This window comes from Loxodonta africana, chromosome 5 (assembly GCF_030014295.1).
Source record: "Loxodonta africana isolate mLoxAfr1 chromosome 5, mLoxAfr1.hap2, whole genome shotgun sequence".
Taxonomy (NCBI): Eukaryota; Metazoa; Chordata; class Mammalia; order Proboscidea; family Elephantidae; genus Loxodonta; species Loxodonta africana.
In genome coordinates this window covers 26,865,616-26,885,020 of record NC_087346.1, presented here as the reverse complement: position 1 = coordinate 26,885,020, position 19,405 = coordinate 26,865,616, and positions in this window count along the sequence as shown.

Here is a 19,405-nt window from a genome sequence, read left to right as displayed (position 1 = left end):
AGAAGTCAAAGAATAAAGTTTCACTGCTATATTATTACTATTCCCGATGTTCAAATAAACACACTTAGTCAAGAAAGGGGAAAGAAAAGTAAAATGAAGATCTGAAGAAATTTTTCAATGAGGTAACTCAGAAGCTAGAAAACAAAATGTAATTATGTTTCATTTCCTCCTGTTTACTAAAGGAAAAAACGTAAAATAGCAAAGAGAGGGAAAAGAAGCTAGGAGACATAAGAGGTCACCTTGACTCTAAACTAAAGAAAGATAAATAAGATAAAAAAGCAAATATCAGTTCTAAGGGAAAGGGAAAGGATAGGAGTAGCTAATAAATGGTGAAATTTATAACATTCGACTAATACATACTACCTCAGATGTTCAACCACAAAACTTATAGATTAAAAGCAAGTCACTCTTATGGAATTAAAAAGAATAAAAACCTATGCACATCTGAAGTTGGAGGCGGTAGGACGCAGAAGAAAGCACATGGGTTTTGGAGATGGGAGGACCTTTACTTAAATCTCTGCCACTCACTGGCTGTATTACATTTGCAATTCACTTGGGCCCTTTAGGAATCACTACAGTAAAATAATAACTTCAGATAAACGACAACTCTACATGGATGACTGGCATAACAGTGCTAGGGTTACATTTTAAAATGGTGTCTAGAAACGGTTTTATCGAATTCCTGATTACGTTTGTATAAGATCAGATTATGTTTGAAGTGAATGGTGCTTTAACAAAGTTTTGTTGTCCCAGAGCCATTTGACCCATTGATACAATTTCTAACATTTATGACATCCGTGCAGAACATTCAAAAGCATTCCGGTGGAAGCTCTCACATCATCCATCAGTTACTTTTAAAACAGGCAGAGCTCTTTAGCGGGGCGTCTGGCTAGTCTCCTGATAACCTTTGATCTCATTATCCGGAGTGCGTCCACTCAGCACTCACGGCCCTCCATGGATTTTCAAGATAATAACTTAGTAAGCTTGGGAAATCCAAATTTCCTATCTCTTCTAATATGCTGTTAACTTTATGTTTGTATTATCTTAGGGAAGAGGAAAAGGCTGGGCAGTCGGGGTAAATTACATCCTTCTCCTCTCCAGTCAATACTCACACAGTTTCCAGAAAGTTTATTTTACTCCTTTACATACAAGAAGGAAGGCCGTATGGTATAGTAGAAAGAGCAGTGGACTTGGGATCAGCAGTGAAATGAAGCAGCAATGGTTTATTGAGCACCTGTGAAGTGCCAGGCACAAGCATTCTATAAATATAAATATTATGCATTAGGTACTGTATATAGCATATAAAGATATGTCTGAGTCTACATGTGTATATAGTATGTACATATATGTATGTGTGTGCATTTGTGTGCATATATACACTATGTATAAACATATATATACATTATACATAAATAAACGTACACTTTTTTTTAAATAAAAATATAATTCCACTCTGGTTTCAAAGCTCCACTTCACTGCTTACTTATTACGTGAACTGGGACAAATTACTTAATTACTCTGACCTTCAATGTCTTTTATAAATGAATCATAATATAATATCTACTTCACAAGATTGTTCTGAGGATTAAATGGAATAAAGTATGTAAAAGTGTGTGACGTATGCCTAGAACACAAAAGGTGCTCTGTAAAATCATAATGTGTATTATACAAATTCTTGTTGTTGTTGCTATCCGCTACTGAGGTGGCCCCTGACTCATGGGGACCCCCCATATACAACAGAACAAAACCCTGCTGGGTCCTCCCCATCCCCAGGATCAGTTGGGGACAGGACATTCTGATCCACAGGGTTTTCACTGCCTGAATTTCAGAAGTAGGTCGCAGAGCTTTCCTCCTGGTCTATCTCAGACCAGAAGCTTCACTGAAATCTGTTCAGCATCACAGCTACACACAATCCGCCACTGACGGATGGGTGGTGGCTGAGCATGAGGTACATTCTTGGGGAATCCACCCGGGTCTCCCACATGGAAGCGAGAATTCCACCACTGAATCACCACTGCCCTCTTAGGGAAATCAGGGCTTGTTGCTGTCTAGCCAATTCTGACTCATAGCAACCCTACAGGACAGAGTAGAGTACAACACCTCAGATTATCAACAGTGAGGCTGCTGGGCCAGGAAGGGCAAAGGGAGGTAATTTTACTGGAACCATAAGAGAAGACCTCATTGAGACAAGAGAGGCAGCCAGGCCAAAACAACTGGTCAGGGAAACGGACACTCTAGGCTCACACGTATTCTCCTGGGGGTCCCCTACCAGGTCCCTCACTGGCAGCTAGAATTCAGGGGAATCCCATTGACATAGCCCATCCTGGGGAGATTTCCAAGGAGGCAGCCTCCGGTAGAAGGGCTGGTACAACAGATTAGTTTAACACAGAATGCTTACCTCCTAATTCTAGCCCTGCCTTCTTGATATGTGGCCCCCGCAAACTTGTTCCCTCATCTGTAGAACGGTGATAATAATACTGCCTGCTTCCTGGGGTTATTATAGGGATTAAATCAGACAATGCACTCACAGTTCACGAGAGTTATTAAGGTCAACTATCAGGTAGAATAGCATGTCTGTACAAGCACTGTGACATATATAATGTAAAGGGAAAATTCCACATAAAGAGAAAAGGTTATTATTCTGTCATTGAAGGGGAAGAGCCCTGACAGTTAATGACAGGACATTACTTGATGTCATAAATCTTACATACAGTAGGTTAATATTTTGATGCAAGGTAATATTGAAATGTACCAAAATTGATTTGAATATATGAGGAGCCCTGGTGACATAATGGTTAAGAGCTTGGCTGCTAACCAAAAGGTTGGCAGTTCGAATCCACCAGCTGCTTCTTGGAAACCTGATGGGGCTGTTCTCCCTGTCCTGTAGGGTTAGTTTGCTCAATAAAAACATGTTAGTAAATCTCCTGATCATCCGAAACCTTCAACATTTGGTAAAAGATGATGTTCGCTGACAGAGAAGAAGCTGACGACAACATCACTTACGTTTTCGTTGACATTTAACAAATTTTTCAATGATCTTATAAGGGATTTTAATCTTTAAAGTTTACATAAGGAATTTCACAACATTTTGTAAAGCTCCTTCCCCACCGCCAAAATTAAATTTGCACCATGCACTTCTCCAGCTGAGAGTCTAATTTGCGTAAAATCTCAGTATAATACAATGGAACTAACGACTCGACGGCAGTGGGTTTTTAACACTGAGTTTGGAACCCGACAGATTCTTGCCTTGCAGCTCCTCTGGTTAGTATGATCCTGACCTTGGGCTGATGAGCAGGAAAGACGGTATGTAACAATTTACTGTAGATGCAGTGCCCGGCACATAGTAGGCCCACAAATGCAGTTCCAAAGATACTTCTAGGAAGAAAATTTTTGTCATCTAAATAGTTATGAATACACTCTGTATTATGTTCCATTCTCATTTTCTTATACGTTCTGGGCCAAAATGACCTGGACAACCTTGAAAATTCCCTGAACGGAGGTTTTACAGGCAATTTTCTTATGTATTTAGAAGCACAGTTAAAGCTTTTACCAAGTGATTCTTGCACAGCTTCTGAGGATGCACAGCTGACGGGATTCCTGAAGACCAGTCACTGTGGTCAGGGTGATGCAGTGGCTCAGGCGCCGGCTGACACAGGGGACCAGAAAACACCAACTGGCTCTTACTTGAGTGGTGAGAAAATTCTTGGAATAGTCACCCCCACCACTGGGTTTTTATTTCTTTCGTGCATTGCCTTGACATTTGCCTAACAGGCAGTAGCATCCCCATTGCCTACAGGAACATTAGGTTTTTTAGGCTGTAAAAAGTTGTCCAAAATGGACTTTTGAATGTTAAAAAGGAAGTCCCTGAGATGAACTGAGCATGGATCCTATGTCACAGGAAAGGCTGGAGAGGAAATAGAGGGAAAGGCTGATGAACCTGAGCCTCAATCTGGAGAGTTTAAAAGAAGGAGTGGGGCCTAGCCCTGGAGAATGTGGGGGTCACAGGAGAGAGGATAAAATCTTCAGGGAGAAGGAAAACACCTAGTAGGGTACGAGTAGAGCACCTACAATGGCCAACCAAGTGGCCCTGTGGAGGTAAAGCCAGTGCCCTCAACCATCCGGGGCATGCATAGATCCTCATCCACAGAAAGGGGCAGCCACAGGTGCCTTCTGGATCTTCTAGGAAAAGGGGGCCAGCCTGAGCTGTATGACTTTGCTGGGCTCCATTTAACTGCGCCCTGGGACCATAGCCTTCCTGCCAATGGCCCAAAAAAGGGTGGTTCTTTTTTCTTTTTAAAGACCTTTCTTTTGAGACCTGTTGTTGTTGTTGTTGTTAGGTGTCATTGAGTCGGTTCTGACTCATAGCGACCCTACGCACAACAGAACGAAACACGGCCTGGTCCTGAGCCATCCTTACAATCGTTGTTATGCTTGAGCTCATTGTTGCAGCCACTGTGTCAATCCACCTCATTGAGGGTCTTGCTCTTTTCTGCTGACCCTGTACTCTGCCAAGCACGAAGTCCTTCTCCAGGGACTGATCCCTCCTGACAACATGTCCAAAGTATGTAAGATGCAGTCTCGCCACCCTTGCCTCTAAGGAGCATTCTGGCTGTACTTATTCTAAGACAGGTTTGTTCGTTCTTTTGGCAGTCCATGGTTTGTTCAATACTCTTTACCAATACCACAACTCAAAGGTGTCAATTCTTCTTCAGTTTTCCTTATTCATCATCCAGCTTTCACATGCATATGATGTGATTGAAAATACCATGGCTTGGGTTGGGCACACCTTAGTCTTCAGGGTGATATCTCTGCTCTTCAACACTTTAAAGAGGTCCTTTGCAGCAGATTTACTCAATGCAATGCATCTTTTGATTTCTTGACTGCTGCTTCCATGGCTGTTGATTGTGGATCCAAGCAAAATGAAATCCTTTACAACTTCAATCTTTTCTCCGTTTATCATGATGTTGCTCATTGGTCCAGTTGTGAGGATTTTTGTTTTCTTTATGTTGAGGTGTAATCCATACTGAAGGCTGTGGTCTTTGATCTTCATTAGTAAGTGCTTCAAGTCCTCTGCACTTTCACCAAGCAATGTTGTGTCATCTGCATAACGCAGGTTGTTAATGAGTCTTCCTACAACCCTGATGCCTCATTCTTCTTCATATAGTCCAGCTTCTTGGATTATTTGATCAGCATACAGATTGAATAGGTATGGTGAAAGAATACAACCCTAATGCCCACCGTTCCTGACTTTAAACCAATCAGTATCCCCTTGCTCTGTCCGAACAGCTGCCTCTTGATCTATGTAAAGGTTCCTCATGAGCACAATTAAGTGCTCTGGAATTCCCATTCTTCACAGTGTTATACATAGTTTGTTATGATCCACACAGTCGAATGCCTCTGCATAGTCAAGAAAACACAGGTAAACATCATTCTGGAATTCTCTGCTTTCAGCTAGGATCCATCTGACAGCAGCAATGATATCCCTGGTTCCACGTCCTCTTCTGAAACCAGCCTGAATTTCTGGCAGTTCCCTGTCGATATACTGCTGCAGCCGTTTTTGAATGATCTTCAGCAAAATTTTGCTTGTGTGTGTTATTAATGATATTGTTCTGTAATTTCCACATTCGGTTGGATTGCCTTTCTTGGGAATAGGCATAAATATGGCCAGGAATCTGTCGCCCATATTTCTTGGCATAGACGAGTGAGCACCTCCAGTGCTGCATCTGTTTGTTGAAACATCTCAATTGATATTCCATCGATTCCTGGAGCCTTGTTTCTCGTCAATGCCTTCAGAGCAGCTTGGGCTTCTTTCTTCAGTACCATCGGTTCCTGATCATATGCCACATCTTGAAATGGTTGAACATTGACTAATTCATTTTGGAATAATGACTCTGTGTATTCCTTCCATCTTCTTTTGATGTTTCCTGCGTCGTTAATATTTTTCCCTTGGAATCCTTCCCTATTGCAACTCGAGGCTTGAATTTTTTCTTCAGTTCTTTCAGCTTGAGAAACGCCAAGCGTGTTCTTCCCTTTTGATTTTCCATCTCCAGCTCTTTGCACATGTCATTATAATGCTTTACTTTGTCTTCTCGAGACCTAGGGAGATAAATAAGGGAATAAATTACACTTACCATTTATTAAGTTCTAATAATATACTAGGCAAAATAGTTGCTTTTATAGATACTACCTTATTTAATCCTCCCAGGAAAACCATAAGATAGATATTCTTATTGTTCTTTTTCAGGTGAGAAAATTGAGGCTTAGAAAAATTAAGGAACTTACACAAGGCCACAGAGTTGGTAAATGGTAGAGCTAGTATTCAAAGTTCGTGTATCAAAATCCAAAGCTTAAATGAGCTGTTCACCACCAGGCCGTGAATCAGCAAAATATTTTTAAGAAGAAAATAGATTAGCCCTATTCTTTGTACCCCTGCCCCTCTCGATGGGCGGGCCCTACTCCTCCCCTGTCCCGGAGTTACCAGGAAGCTCCATGTCAACCCTCACTCTTTTCCAGGCTAACTTCATTCACTAACCTAAGTTTCCACCACTTGCTCCTGATGAAGCCCCACACTCTTCAGAGTGATAGTATGGAACAAAATAGTTCAGTGTATTATTGAGACAGGGTAGCTAGTCAGAGTTATGCATACTCACTCTTGATAAACCCTTTAAACTTAGATCAGTTACTCACTGCTAAAAGACAATTACTTAAGTTATTTTGAATGACGTTAATAATGTGAAATAGAAAAGGCAATAGAGGTCAAAGAATGTGGATAAGAGAAGCCTTTTACTAACGGTGAACTATGTGTCAGTAGTTTATCTACTCCTCCCAGCAAACAAAGTATGGGCATTTGTGTGTATTTTACACAGGGGAGCTAAGGCTCAGACACATTGTCCTGCCCGAGGTTAAAAACTCAATTAACAGTAAGAACAAAAATAGCCAAATATTGAGTTATTTACTCTTTGCTAATGAATTTTAACTGATTTACCTACATTCACTCATTTGTAACTCATGCCATTCCTAAAAGGTGTACTATTATTATTCCTGATGTACAGATGTGACAACTGAGGTGGGTAATACTAAGTTACTGAACTAAGGTCACACACTAGTAAGTGGTGGATATCTGGCTGTGGAGCCTGTGTTCTTGGCCAAAATACTCTACATCCTCTCCTTTGTAAAGTCTCTCAATCATCAGAAATTACATCTAGGTAGTTTACTTATAGCAGTAACACTGGAGATATATCTTATAATCAATCAAAGGTAAAGAGCTCTTTTCTGCACCTTCATAGCTACCTATAACATTTTGTCACTCAATCAATCTACTATTTCACAAACATGAATCAATGCGTAGCAGTGCTGCATGTAGGTGGCTTTCAAATACTCTGTGGATTGAGTTAAAAAGCACATACTAAAACTACATAAAGTATCCAAAATAACATCATATTTTTCAATGGCATTATTAATTTGATTTTATGTAATGGCTGTTCCCGTAATTACCTAGTCAAATCTTTAAAATTTTTAGGAAAAAAGTTCTTACTAGTTCTTCAAAACTGATTTTATCAGCTGCTAGCTAGGGGTGTGCATGTGTGTATCTATGTGTGTAACAGAGAGAGATGGCTAGCCTAAATTGTTCTTTGAACTCCATAGCCTCCTATTGTGCTTTTAGTGAAAAAAAAAAAGAAAAGAAAAACAGTTGATCATTTTTCACTTTATAAAAATTCCCTCCGTATTTGAAGACAGCTGTTATTTGTCCAATCATTCTACAGCCTTCCCCTTTGGAGGTAAGGACATGTGTAGAGGTGCCTTGTAGTCTTAGGATTACCAAGTTGAGAAGGCAACAAAATTAGTGGTAAGAGATTTGGTTAAAAATATACAGTAAGAAAAATAAGAAGATAATAAAAACATTTAATTCTAAGATGGGATTCTAGTATGCTATATTATAAAAAAAAGTTACTAAACTCTTTATGACTAGGTGTATTCATTTGTTATAATGGGTATGAAATACTTGACTCCATGGTCTGTGCATAATATTTTAAGTAAAAGTTTAATAGGAAAATGGTCACTTACACTTTTAAAAATAGTTAAGTTCAGAACCAGAGACATTTACAAGGGTGAGTTTTTTCTTTTTCACCAGGAACATTTTTTGTCTTGCTATCCACCTCCTACTGGCAGCTGGCACCCCCCCCCCATTCCTCTGCTCATTACTTGGTGGCCCCAATCTCTTTCGTTCTTCTCTGGATAAGCCCTATTCTTTGTGCCTCTGCCCTCTTGATAGGCGGGCCCTACTCCTCCCTCTCCTGGAGTTACCACGAAGCTCCTATCAACCCTCACTGTTTTCCAGGCTAACTTCATTCACTAAGCTATGCTCCCAGCACTTGCTCCTGCCAAGTGTTTCTCTTATTGTTTAAAGTTATGAGTTGGTACACAGTCCTGCTGTAACAGCAATACGCCTGGCAGCCAAGCAAACATAAGATTTGTTCTGTAACTTAATAAGACAGACTCATCATTTAAATGATAAATATTATAAGCTTCAGAATATGTGTTAATGGACAGCATGCTAATTATCTTTAAAGGTAAACATTTTAAAGTATTGCTCTTCTAAGATTTTGAACAAATAACCAGCTACAAGCACTGAACAAGTGAATGAGACCTAGGGACGTAAATAAGAGAATAAATTATACTTACTATTTACTGAGTTCTAATAATAAACTAGGCACAAGAGTTCCTTTTATAGATAATACCTTATTTAATCCTCCCCCCAAAAAACTCTAAGTTAGATATTCTTGTGGTTATTTTTTAAGACGGGAAAAATGAAGTTTACAAAAATTAAGAAACTTCCCCAAGGCCACAGAGCTGGTAAATGATAGAGCTAGCATTAAAGCTTGTATACAGAAACCAAAGCTTAAGTAAGCAGTTCATCACCAAGCTGTGAACCTCTCAATGTAATAAGCATGTTGTGTGGGGCATTGCCTTTCGGTTGATTGTAGATCTTGATCTCTGCAAAGGCCTCAAAGATCTTTAAAAATTTTTTTCAAAATTCTGGCCCATGCAAGGCATTGCCTGTAGATAATGTGTAATTGGGACCACGGTGGCACCTGGTTTTCTTGAGGCTGAAAAGCATAGATATGATCAAATATTACAAAGATGTTCACTCAAGAGAGAAACAGTAAAAATTTCATTATACACAGCCTCTGAATATGGTTGACTTTTTTACTGAGCCCCTGGAAAAAATTACGTTTAATGCAATTATATATATGAAAATACATATATATAAATAATATAGAAATACAATAAAATAATATATAATATATATGCATCCTTTTAGAAACAGATTTTCGTGACCATGAAAATATTTGCTTCCATGAATCACTGAAAAACATGGTATCTGCTCCCTGAAGTTAATAAATTTTTCTTAATAATTTCATTTAAGTCACTTTGAGTATTTAAATGTTTATTTGCTAGAATGATAGTGTCATTTCTCCAAATAAAGCAAGGTTTTATTCTTTTCTTTTTTAAAAATACTTGTGTTATAAATTCTTTCTTTTCGGCAAATATTAGGTTGGAACACAAATGAGGAGTTAACCTGAAACCAAATAAGAATTTTTGAGAGAATGAGACAGGTTTCTGAAAGTTGCAACTTGATGGATATTACAAAATACACTTTAAAAATAGGAAAGAAAATAAAAATAGAAGCTACTTGCTTTAAGAAAACACAAGGCAAAAGGATAAAGTGACAAGTGATTAGCTGTCACTCTTTTTTCAAATAAATATGTCCTTTATACTCTCATTGACTATTCACTATATGGCTGTATCCCACATTAGTATCTTTTATTTTTCTGGTATATCTCCTGAGCGGATAGCTCAGAGATTGAAGGAAGCAAAAGATTCTATAGTAGCGACTTACAGAAATTCTAGGTGGCTTTCATCAGCAACAAATTGCTGTCAATAAGTTGTACACCTGTAAAAATTGAATTGGCAAAAGTTGTAGGATAGATATATATACAATGCCAAAAAAAAAGAGTAGCTGCTGAGTCTGCTAATGTATGACACAAAACCTCGTAGATTTGTTGTTTTGGTTTGGAGGGTTAGGGTGGTAGTTTCATGGAATGTTCCAGTTAATTACCCTAATAACGTGTTTAGTGCTTTTGTTCTCTCTCCTAGTTCATCGTGTAGTGTCTGGGATCTTCAAAGCTTGAAAATGGCCATCCAAGACACAACAATTGGTCTCTATTCACCGGAAGCAACAGGGGAAGAACAAGCATGAGGAATAGAAGAAGGATACGGAATGTGTGGCTAATTACCTCCATGAACAACTGGCTCCTTTGCCATGAGACCAGAAGAACTGGGTGATGTCTGGCTACCATTGCTGAACATTTTGATCAAAGATTCTATAGAAGAATCCTGATCAAGAGAGGCAAAATGCAGAACAGAATTTCAAATTCTCGTGGACTCCAGACTTCCTGGAGCCATGGAGGCTGGATGTCCACCAAAACTGTCTCTTAAATATGAAGGTGAAATTAAGATATTTCCAGATAAACACAAGTTTTGGGAATTTGTAAAAAGCAAACCAAAACTACAAGAAATACTAAAGGGAGTTCTTTGGTTAGAAAATCAATAACATCAGGTATCAACCCAAGACTAGAACACTGGGCAGAGCAACCAGAAGTCAACCCAGAGAGGGAAGTTAAAAAAAAAAGCCCCAAACAGGATAACAGCAATGTTATTACATAAAAGAAGACAACATTAAAATAATAAAGAGGGACTAAGAAATATAATCATACACCTTCCCTATGGAGAGAAAGATACGGCAATACAAAGAAATAAAAGTTAGCTTTAAATTTAGAAAAATAGGGGTAAATAATAAGGTAACTACAAAGGAGACAAACTATCCTACTCATCAAAATAAAATACAAGGGAAAAATGCAGACTCAGCAGAAACAAAATCAACAACAACAAATATGAGGAAAGGACAATACGTAAAGAAAATCTACTCGGCACATAAAATCAAGTGGGAAAACGAAACTGTCAACACAGAAAAAAAGACAGCAAAATGACAGCACTAAATTCATACCTATCCATAATTACTCTGAATGTAAATGGACTAAATGCACCAATAAAGAGACAGACAGTGGCAAAATGGATTAAAAAACAAGATTCATCTATATGCTGCCTATAAGAGACACGCCTTAGACTTAGAGACACAAACAAACTAAAACTCAAAGGATGGAAAAAATATATCAAGCAAACAACAATCAAAAAAGAACAGGAGTGGCAATATTAATTTCTGACAAAATAGACTTTAAACTTAAATCCATCATAAAGGATAAAGAAGGACACTATATAATGATTAAAGAGACAATACACCAAGAAGATATAACCATATTAAACGTTTATGCACCCAATGACAGGGCTGGAAGATACATAAAACAAACTCTATCAGCATTGAAAAGTGAGATAGGCAGCTCCAAAATAACAGTAGGAGGCTTCAACACACCTTCGGTGAAGGACAAGACATCCAGAAAGAAGCTCAATAAAGACACGGAAGACCTAAATGCCACAATCAACCACCCTGACCTCGTAGACATATAGAAAACACTCTAGCCAACACCAACCACGTATACCTTCTTTTCTAGTGCATATGGAACATTCTCTAGAATAGACCACATATTAGGTCATAAAGCAAGCCTTAGCAGGATCCAAAACATTGAAATATTACAAAGCATCTTCTCTGACCGTAAGGCCATAAAAGTGGAAATCAGTAACAGGAAAAGCAGGGAAAAGAAATCAAATACTTGGAAACTGAACAATGCCCTGCTCAAAAAAGACTGGATTATGAAGGACATTAGGGATGGAATAAAGAAATTCATGGAATCCAATGAGAATGAAAACACTTCCTATCAGAACCTTTGGGACACAGCAAAAGCGGTGCTCAGAGGCCAATTTACATCAATAAATGCACACATCCAAAAAGAAGAGTCAAAATCAAAGAATTATCCCTACAACTTGAACAAACAGAAAGAAAGCAACAAAGGAAACCCACAGGCACCAGAAGAAAACAAGTAATAAAAATTAGAGCTGAACTAAATGAAATAGAAAACAGGAAAACAATTGAAAGAATCAACAAGACCAAAAGATGGTTTTTTAAAAAAAATCAACAAAATTGATGAATCACTGGCCACACTGAAAGAAAAAAGACAGGAGAGGAAGCAAATAATCCAAATAAGAAATGAGAGGGGCGATATTACAACAGATCCAACTGAAATTAAAAGAATCATATCAGATTACTATGAAAAACTATACCCAAACAAATTTGAAAACCTAGAAGAAATGGATGAATTCCTAGAAACACACTACCCACTTAAACTAACACAAACAGAAGTAGAACAACTAAATAGACCCTTAAAAAAAGAAGAGATTGAAAAGGTAATCAAAAAACTCCCAACAAAAAAAAGCCCTGGTCTCGACGGCTTCACTGCGGAGTTCTACCACACTTTCAGAAAAGAGTTAGCACCACTACTACTAAAGGTATTTCAGAGCGTAGAAAAGGACGGAGTGCTACCAAAATCATTCTATGAAGCCAGCATATCCCTGATACGAAAACCAGGTAAAGACATCACAAGAAAAGAAAAGTATAGGCCTATATCCCTCATGAATGTAGATGCAAAAATCCTCAACAAAATTCTAGCCAATAGAATTCAACAACATAACAAAAAAGTAATTCACCACGACCAAGTGGGATTCATACCAGGTATGCAGGGATGGTTCAACATTGGAAAAACAATTAATGTAATCCACCACATAGGGTTGCTATGAGTCGGAGTTGACTTGATGGCATTGGGTTTAGTTTTTTTTTTTTTTAGTTTAATCAACCACATAAATAAAACAAAAGACAAGAATCACATGATTCTATCAATTGATGCAGAAAAGGCATTTGACAAAGTTCAACACTCATTCATAATAAAAAGAACTCTCAGCAAAATAGGAATAGAAGGAAAATTCCTCAACATAATAAAGGGCATTTATACAAAGCCAACAGCCAACATCGCCCTAAATAGAGAGAGCCTGAAAGCATTTCCCTTAAGAACGGGAACCAGACAAGGATGCCCTTTATCACCACTCTTATTCAACATTCTGCTGGGGGTCCTAGCCAGAGCACTTAGGCTAGATAAAGAAATAAAGGGCATCCAGGTTGGCAAGGGAGAAGTAAAAGTATCTCTATTTGCAGATGACATGATCTTATACACAGAAAACCCTCAGGAATCCTCTAGAAAACTACTGAAACTAATAGAAGAGTTCAGCAGAGTATCAGGATACATGATAAACATACATAAATCAGTTGGATTCCTCTATACCAACAAAAAGAACATCGAAAAGGAAATCATCAAATCAATGCTGTTTACAGTAGTCCCCAAGAAGATAAAATACTTAGGAATAAATCTTACCAGAGATGTAAAAGACATATACAAAGGAAACTACAGTACACTTCTTCAAGAAACCAAACGAGACTTACATAAGTAGAAGAACATACCTTGCTCATGGATAGGAAGACTTAACATTATAAAAATGTCTATTCTACCAAAAGCAATCTATACATTTAAAGCAATTCCGATCCAAATCCCAATGACATTCTTTAATGAGATGGAGAAACAAATCACCAACTTCATATGGAAGGGAAAGAGGCCCCGGATAAATAAGGCATTACTGAAAAAGAACAACAAAGTGGGAGGCCTTACTTTACCTGATCTTAGAACCTATTATACTGTCACAGTAGTCAAAACAGCCTGGTACTGGTACAACAACAGATACATGGACCAATGGAACAGAATTGAGAATCCAGACATAAATCCACCCACATATGAGCAGTTGATATTTGACAAAGGCCCCAAAACAGTTAAATGGGGAAAAGACAGTCTTTTTAACAAATGGTGCTGGCATAACTGGATATCCACCTGCAAAAAAATGAAACAAGACCCATACCTCACTCCACGCACAAAAACTAACTGAAAATGGATCAAAGACCTAAATATAAAATCTAAAACGATAAAGATCATGGAAAAAAAAATAGGGACAACGTTAGGAGCCCTAATACATGGCACAAACTGTACACAAAACATTATAAAGAATGTAGAAGAAAAACTAGATAACTGGGAGCTCCTAAAAATCAAACAAGTATGCTCATCCAAAGACTTCACCAGAAGAGTAAAAAGACTACCTACAGACTGGGAAAAAGTTTTTAGCTGTGACATTTCTGATCAGCGCCTGATCTCTAAAACCTACACGGTACTGCAAAAACTCAACTGCACAAAGACAAATAACCCAATTAAAAAATGGGCAAAGGATATGAACAGACACTTCACTAAAGAAGACATTCAGGTAGCTAACAGATATATGAGGAAATGTTCATGATCATTAACTATTAGAGAAATGCAGATCAAAACTACAATGAGATTTCATCTCACTCCAACAAGGCTGGCATTAATCCAAAAAACACAAAATAGTAAATGTTGGAGAGGCTGTGGAGAGATTGGAACACTTAAACACTGCTGGTGGGAATGTCAGATGGTACAACCACATTGGAAGTTGATTTGGTGCTTCCTTAAAAAGCTAGAAATAGAACTACCATACGATCCAGCAATCCCACTCCTTGGAATATACCCATACAAAAACCCAGTGCCCTCGAATCCTAGAGAAATAAGAGCCTGTACACGAACAGATACATGCACACCCATGTTTATTGCAGCACTGTTTACAATAGCAAAAAGATGGAAGCAACCAAGGTGCCCATCAACGGATGAATGGATTAATAAGTTATGGTATATATTCACACAATGGAATATTACGCATCGATAAAGAACAGTGAGAAATCTGTGAAACATTTCATAAAGTGGAAGAATCTGGACAGCATTATGCTCAGTGAAATTAGTCAGTTCCAAAAGGACAAATATTGTATAAGACCACTATTATATGAACTTGAGAAATAATTTAAACTGAGAAGAAAACATTCTTTTGTGGTTACGAGAAGGGGGAGGGAGGGAGGGTGGAAGAGGGGTACTCACTAATTACATAGTAGATAAGAACTACTTTAGGTGAAGGGAAAGACAGCACACAATACAGGGGAGGTCAGCACAATTGGACTAAACCAAAAGCAAAGAAGTTGCCTGAATAAACTGAATGCTTCGAAGGCCAGCGTAGCAGGGGCAGGGGTCTGGGTACCATGGTTTCAGGGGACGTCTAAGTCAACTGGCATAATAAAATCTACTAAGGAAACATTCCACATCCCACTTTGAAGAGTGGTGTCTGGGGTCTTAAACGCTAGCAAGCAGCCATCTAAGGTGCACCAATTGGTCTCAACCCACCTGGATCAAAGGAGAATGAAGAACACCAAGGACACGAGGTGATTACGAGCCCAAGAGACAGAAAGGGCCACATGAACCAGCAATTACATCATCCTGAGAGCAGAAGAACTAGATGGTGCCTGGCTACAACCGATGACTGCCCTGACAGGGAACACAACAGAGAACCCCTGAGGGAGCAGGAGATCAGTGGGATGCAGACCCCAAATTCTCATAAAAAGACCAGACTTAATGGTCTGACTGAGACTAGAAGGACCCTGGTGGTCATGGCCCCCAGACCTTCTGTTGGCCCAGGACAGGGAACCATTCCCAAAGCCAACTCTTCAGACAGGGATTGGACTGGACAATGGGTTGGAGAGGGATGCTGGTGAGGAGTGGGCTTTCTTGGATCAGGTGGACACTTGAGACTATGTTGGCATCTCCTGTCTGGAGGGGAGACGATAGGGTGGAGGGCGTTAGAAGCCGACAAAATGAACATGAAAAAGAGTGGAGGGAGAAAGCGGGCTGTCTCATTAAGGGGAGAGTAATTGGGAGTGTGTTGCAAGGTGTATATGGATTTTTGTGTGAGAGACTGACTTGATTTGTAAACCTTCACTTAAAGCACAATAAAAATTATTTAAAAAAAAAATGCTAACAACTGATTGTTCCAGTTCCCTTTTTTGTAATTCAAACTAGAGAAAAAGAACATGAAAGTGAAATAGACGGGAAATTTGATTTGACCTTTCTAACAAAACCTTCTGTTATCTAAATTGGAAACTTTTCACTAATGGGTTACCCGTAAAACAGTATCAATTATGATTTTTTGTTCAGGAATGAGACTAGATGTGATCCTGTTACTGTACTCTGAGGAATGCTCAATCTTCTGTTAGCTGCTTCTATGCCAACTACCTTAGACTTGAGACTTTTGGGGGCTCGAAGTATCTTTCACTTATTTATAGATACACTAAGAATGTAGTTATTGGGAGAGGAGCTCCATTTACCTGGGTTCGAGTTTCCATGTGAAGGTATATCCACTGGAGTAACCTTTCTGATGTCTGTCCCTACAGATGGGGCATGACTCACCTTGTTGAAAGTTTGGGATAATTAACTTGGCAAGTTCAATATAAGCCATTCCTCTGTCAGTGACACCTTGAGGCTTGAAGGCATGAATTGGGGTCATCGCTCTGTGATGGAGAAAGAAATCTGCTTGTCCAGTTCTAGTGGCAAAATGGGTAACTCTGTCTAACTTGGGGGTGTCCACCTACTTTGCCATCAATCTTAAGAAATCCAAATTGTGATTTCACCTAGGTAAAGGTAGTAGATTTATTAGTGAACAAATAACAATTAGTGGAGGCTCTTACTACAGAAAGAATAAGTTGCTTTTGAGTTAAGGTAGAAATACCGCTCAATGAATGTATGAATTCAGAGGCTAAGAAGTCAATTAAAAAGGCTTATGTCTAGAACATTCTAATTCTAGAAATCAGGTTTCTTTTTAACATAGTGATATATTAAGTGATAATTTTTATCATGCTTGGTAAAGTACAGGGCCAGCAAAAAAGAGGAAGGCCCTCAACAAGCTGGACTGACACAGTGGCTGCAACAATGGGCTCAAGCATAACAAGGATTGTGAGGATGGCACAGGACCAGGCAGTGTTTCGTTCTGTTGTACCTAGGGTCGCTATGGCCGACTCAAGGTACCTAATGAAGTGGAGAAATTGTATTTTCTTTAGTGTTTTAATATTAGAGAGAATATATTTTCTCATTTGTTTTAGTATGCCTGTATAAAAATATATCTATATATATATGCCTGTATAAGCTGTGATTAATCTCTAGTCTTTAGAAAATGGCACAGGCTTTGTTCAAAATATAGCTGAGCAGCCTGTTGCTTAACTATAACAAATATATTTTACAAATATAACAAACACCCTAATACCTCACAACATGTTTTCTCCTATTCAAAATGAGTGATTGAGAGCTTGACATGACTAACGCCATAAGGATGCTCTAAGTAATCTCTAAACATTTTTTTACTGCACCAGCTGCACCGGTCTCTTCCAAAGGGGTATGAAGCTCTCTCAGCTCCTGTGGCCTTGGTCTCTCTTCTCTTTTTTTTTTTTTGTTCTCCTAAGAAATGGCCTTCAACCTGCAAAATGACAGGAAGGGTGTCTGGCATTTTTAATCTACAACTTTCTCTCTATCTCCCTATCTCAGCCAGAGTGGACTTGGCAGAACAGTTCCACTAGCCAAGAGATTCTTATGTGAGGTTTTTTTTTTTCCCCCCAGCCTGTTACAAACATACTGATTAGAGTCCAGATGTCTGACATACATATCTTTAGTGCAATAGTTTCTTGTAGTTGTTTTGTGAGGTATAAAACCATCTATGGACTACGTGCTCAAAACATCAGGTAACCCTGACCTTCTCCATATAAAACTCTCCCATCAACCGTTCAGGGTACACAGAATTTGGGAGAAATTTAACCCCCTCTGTCTCTTGGATACCGGTACTCAATAAAGCCCTCTTGCTGTTCACCTCCTCCTGTATCAGTATTGGCTTTGCAGCAGGTGGCTCGAATCCGTGATTTGCGGTAATAATAACAACAGCAGCAGCAACTTTCTTCTACTGGTATCTTACGTCTGTCTCTGGGTCGATTCCAGAATTAGGATGGGGAAACAGGATATTACTTATTGATCCTTCAAAACCCCAACATCATGCTAAATAAGCAGGGAATCTTGAGAAATATTTAAGGGTGGGGGGAGCAAAAACAGCATGGGGAATCATAATTTTCTAATCCAGGGCTGGGAACTTCAGTGTGTTGGTTGTGTGGTTTTTCTAACCCAGGTGGGGAGACAAAGAGACTCTTTTGGTTGGTTTGGCTTACCTTACAGACATGGCTCAAAGAGAGTTTTTTAGGCATCGCTGGGTAAAACTTTTGCAGCTTTTGTTGCATTTCTGAGTCAAGTCCTTAGGCCTGCACTTTAAAATCCAAATGCAGACATGTGGCAGGGCCTAAAGATGTGGCCACGAGCTGGGCCTTGTCTGCCCCAGAGGTATACTATGGCCCCTGCTCTGGAACCCTCAAGTGTGTGGTTGGCTCTCTTATTAGGTGAGTCCCACAGGGCCACAGCATGGCAAAGAAAGCTCTTTATAGAGAATAAAACTATGTCTTCTCATCTGGTCCACCAGAGCCAAAGAGATCTTTAGCAGCACCTGAGTTGGCACCCCAGACGGTTCTGTTGCCAACCAAGAAAATGAACTATGAAAAAATTGAACAAACAGAGGAAGTAGGGAGTGTTAGTGATTACGTCTACCTGCTACACCTGAAAGAATCACTCAGACCTTCAGAGGTGCTTCTTCTTCTTTTTTTTTTTTTAATTAATTTTTATTGTGCTTTAAGTGAAAGTTTACAAATCAAGTCAGTCTCTCATACAAAAATTTATATACACCTTGCTATATACTCCTAATTGCTCTCCCCCTAATGAGACAGCACACACCTTCCCTCCGCTCTCTTTTCATGTCCATTCGGCCAGCTTCTGACCCCCTCTGCTCTCTCATCTCCCCTCCAGATAGGAGATGTCAACATAGTTTCAAGTGTCTACTTGATCCAAGAAGATCATTCTTCACCAGCATCTTTTTCTATCCCCTTGTCCAGTCCAATCCCTGTCTGAAGAGTTGGCTTTGGGAATGGTTCCTGTCTTGGGCTAACAGAAGGTTTGGGGATCATGGCCTTCGGCGTCCCTCCAGTCCCAGTCTAACCATTAAGTCTGGTCTTTTTATGAGAATTTGGGGTCTGCATTCCACTGCTCTCCTGCTCCGTCACGGTTTCTCTGCTGAGTTCCCTGTCAGGGCAGTCATCGGTTGTGGCCAGGCACTGTCTAGTTTTTCTGGTCTCAGGCTGATGTAGTCTCTGGTTTATGTGGTCCTTTCTGTCTCTTAGACTCATAATTACCTTGTGTCTTTGGTGTTCTTCATTCTTCCTTACTCCAGGTGGGTTGAGACCAATTGACGCATCTTAGATGGCTGCTTGCTAGCTGTTAAGACCCCAGATGCCACTCTCCAAAGTGGGATGCAGAATGTT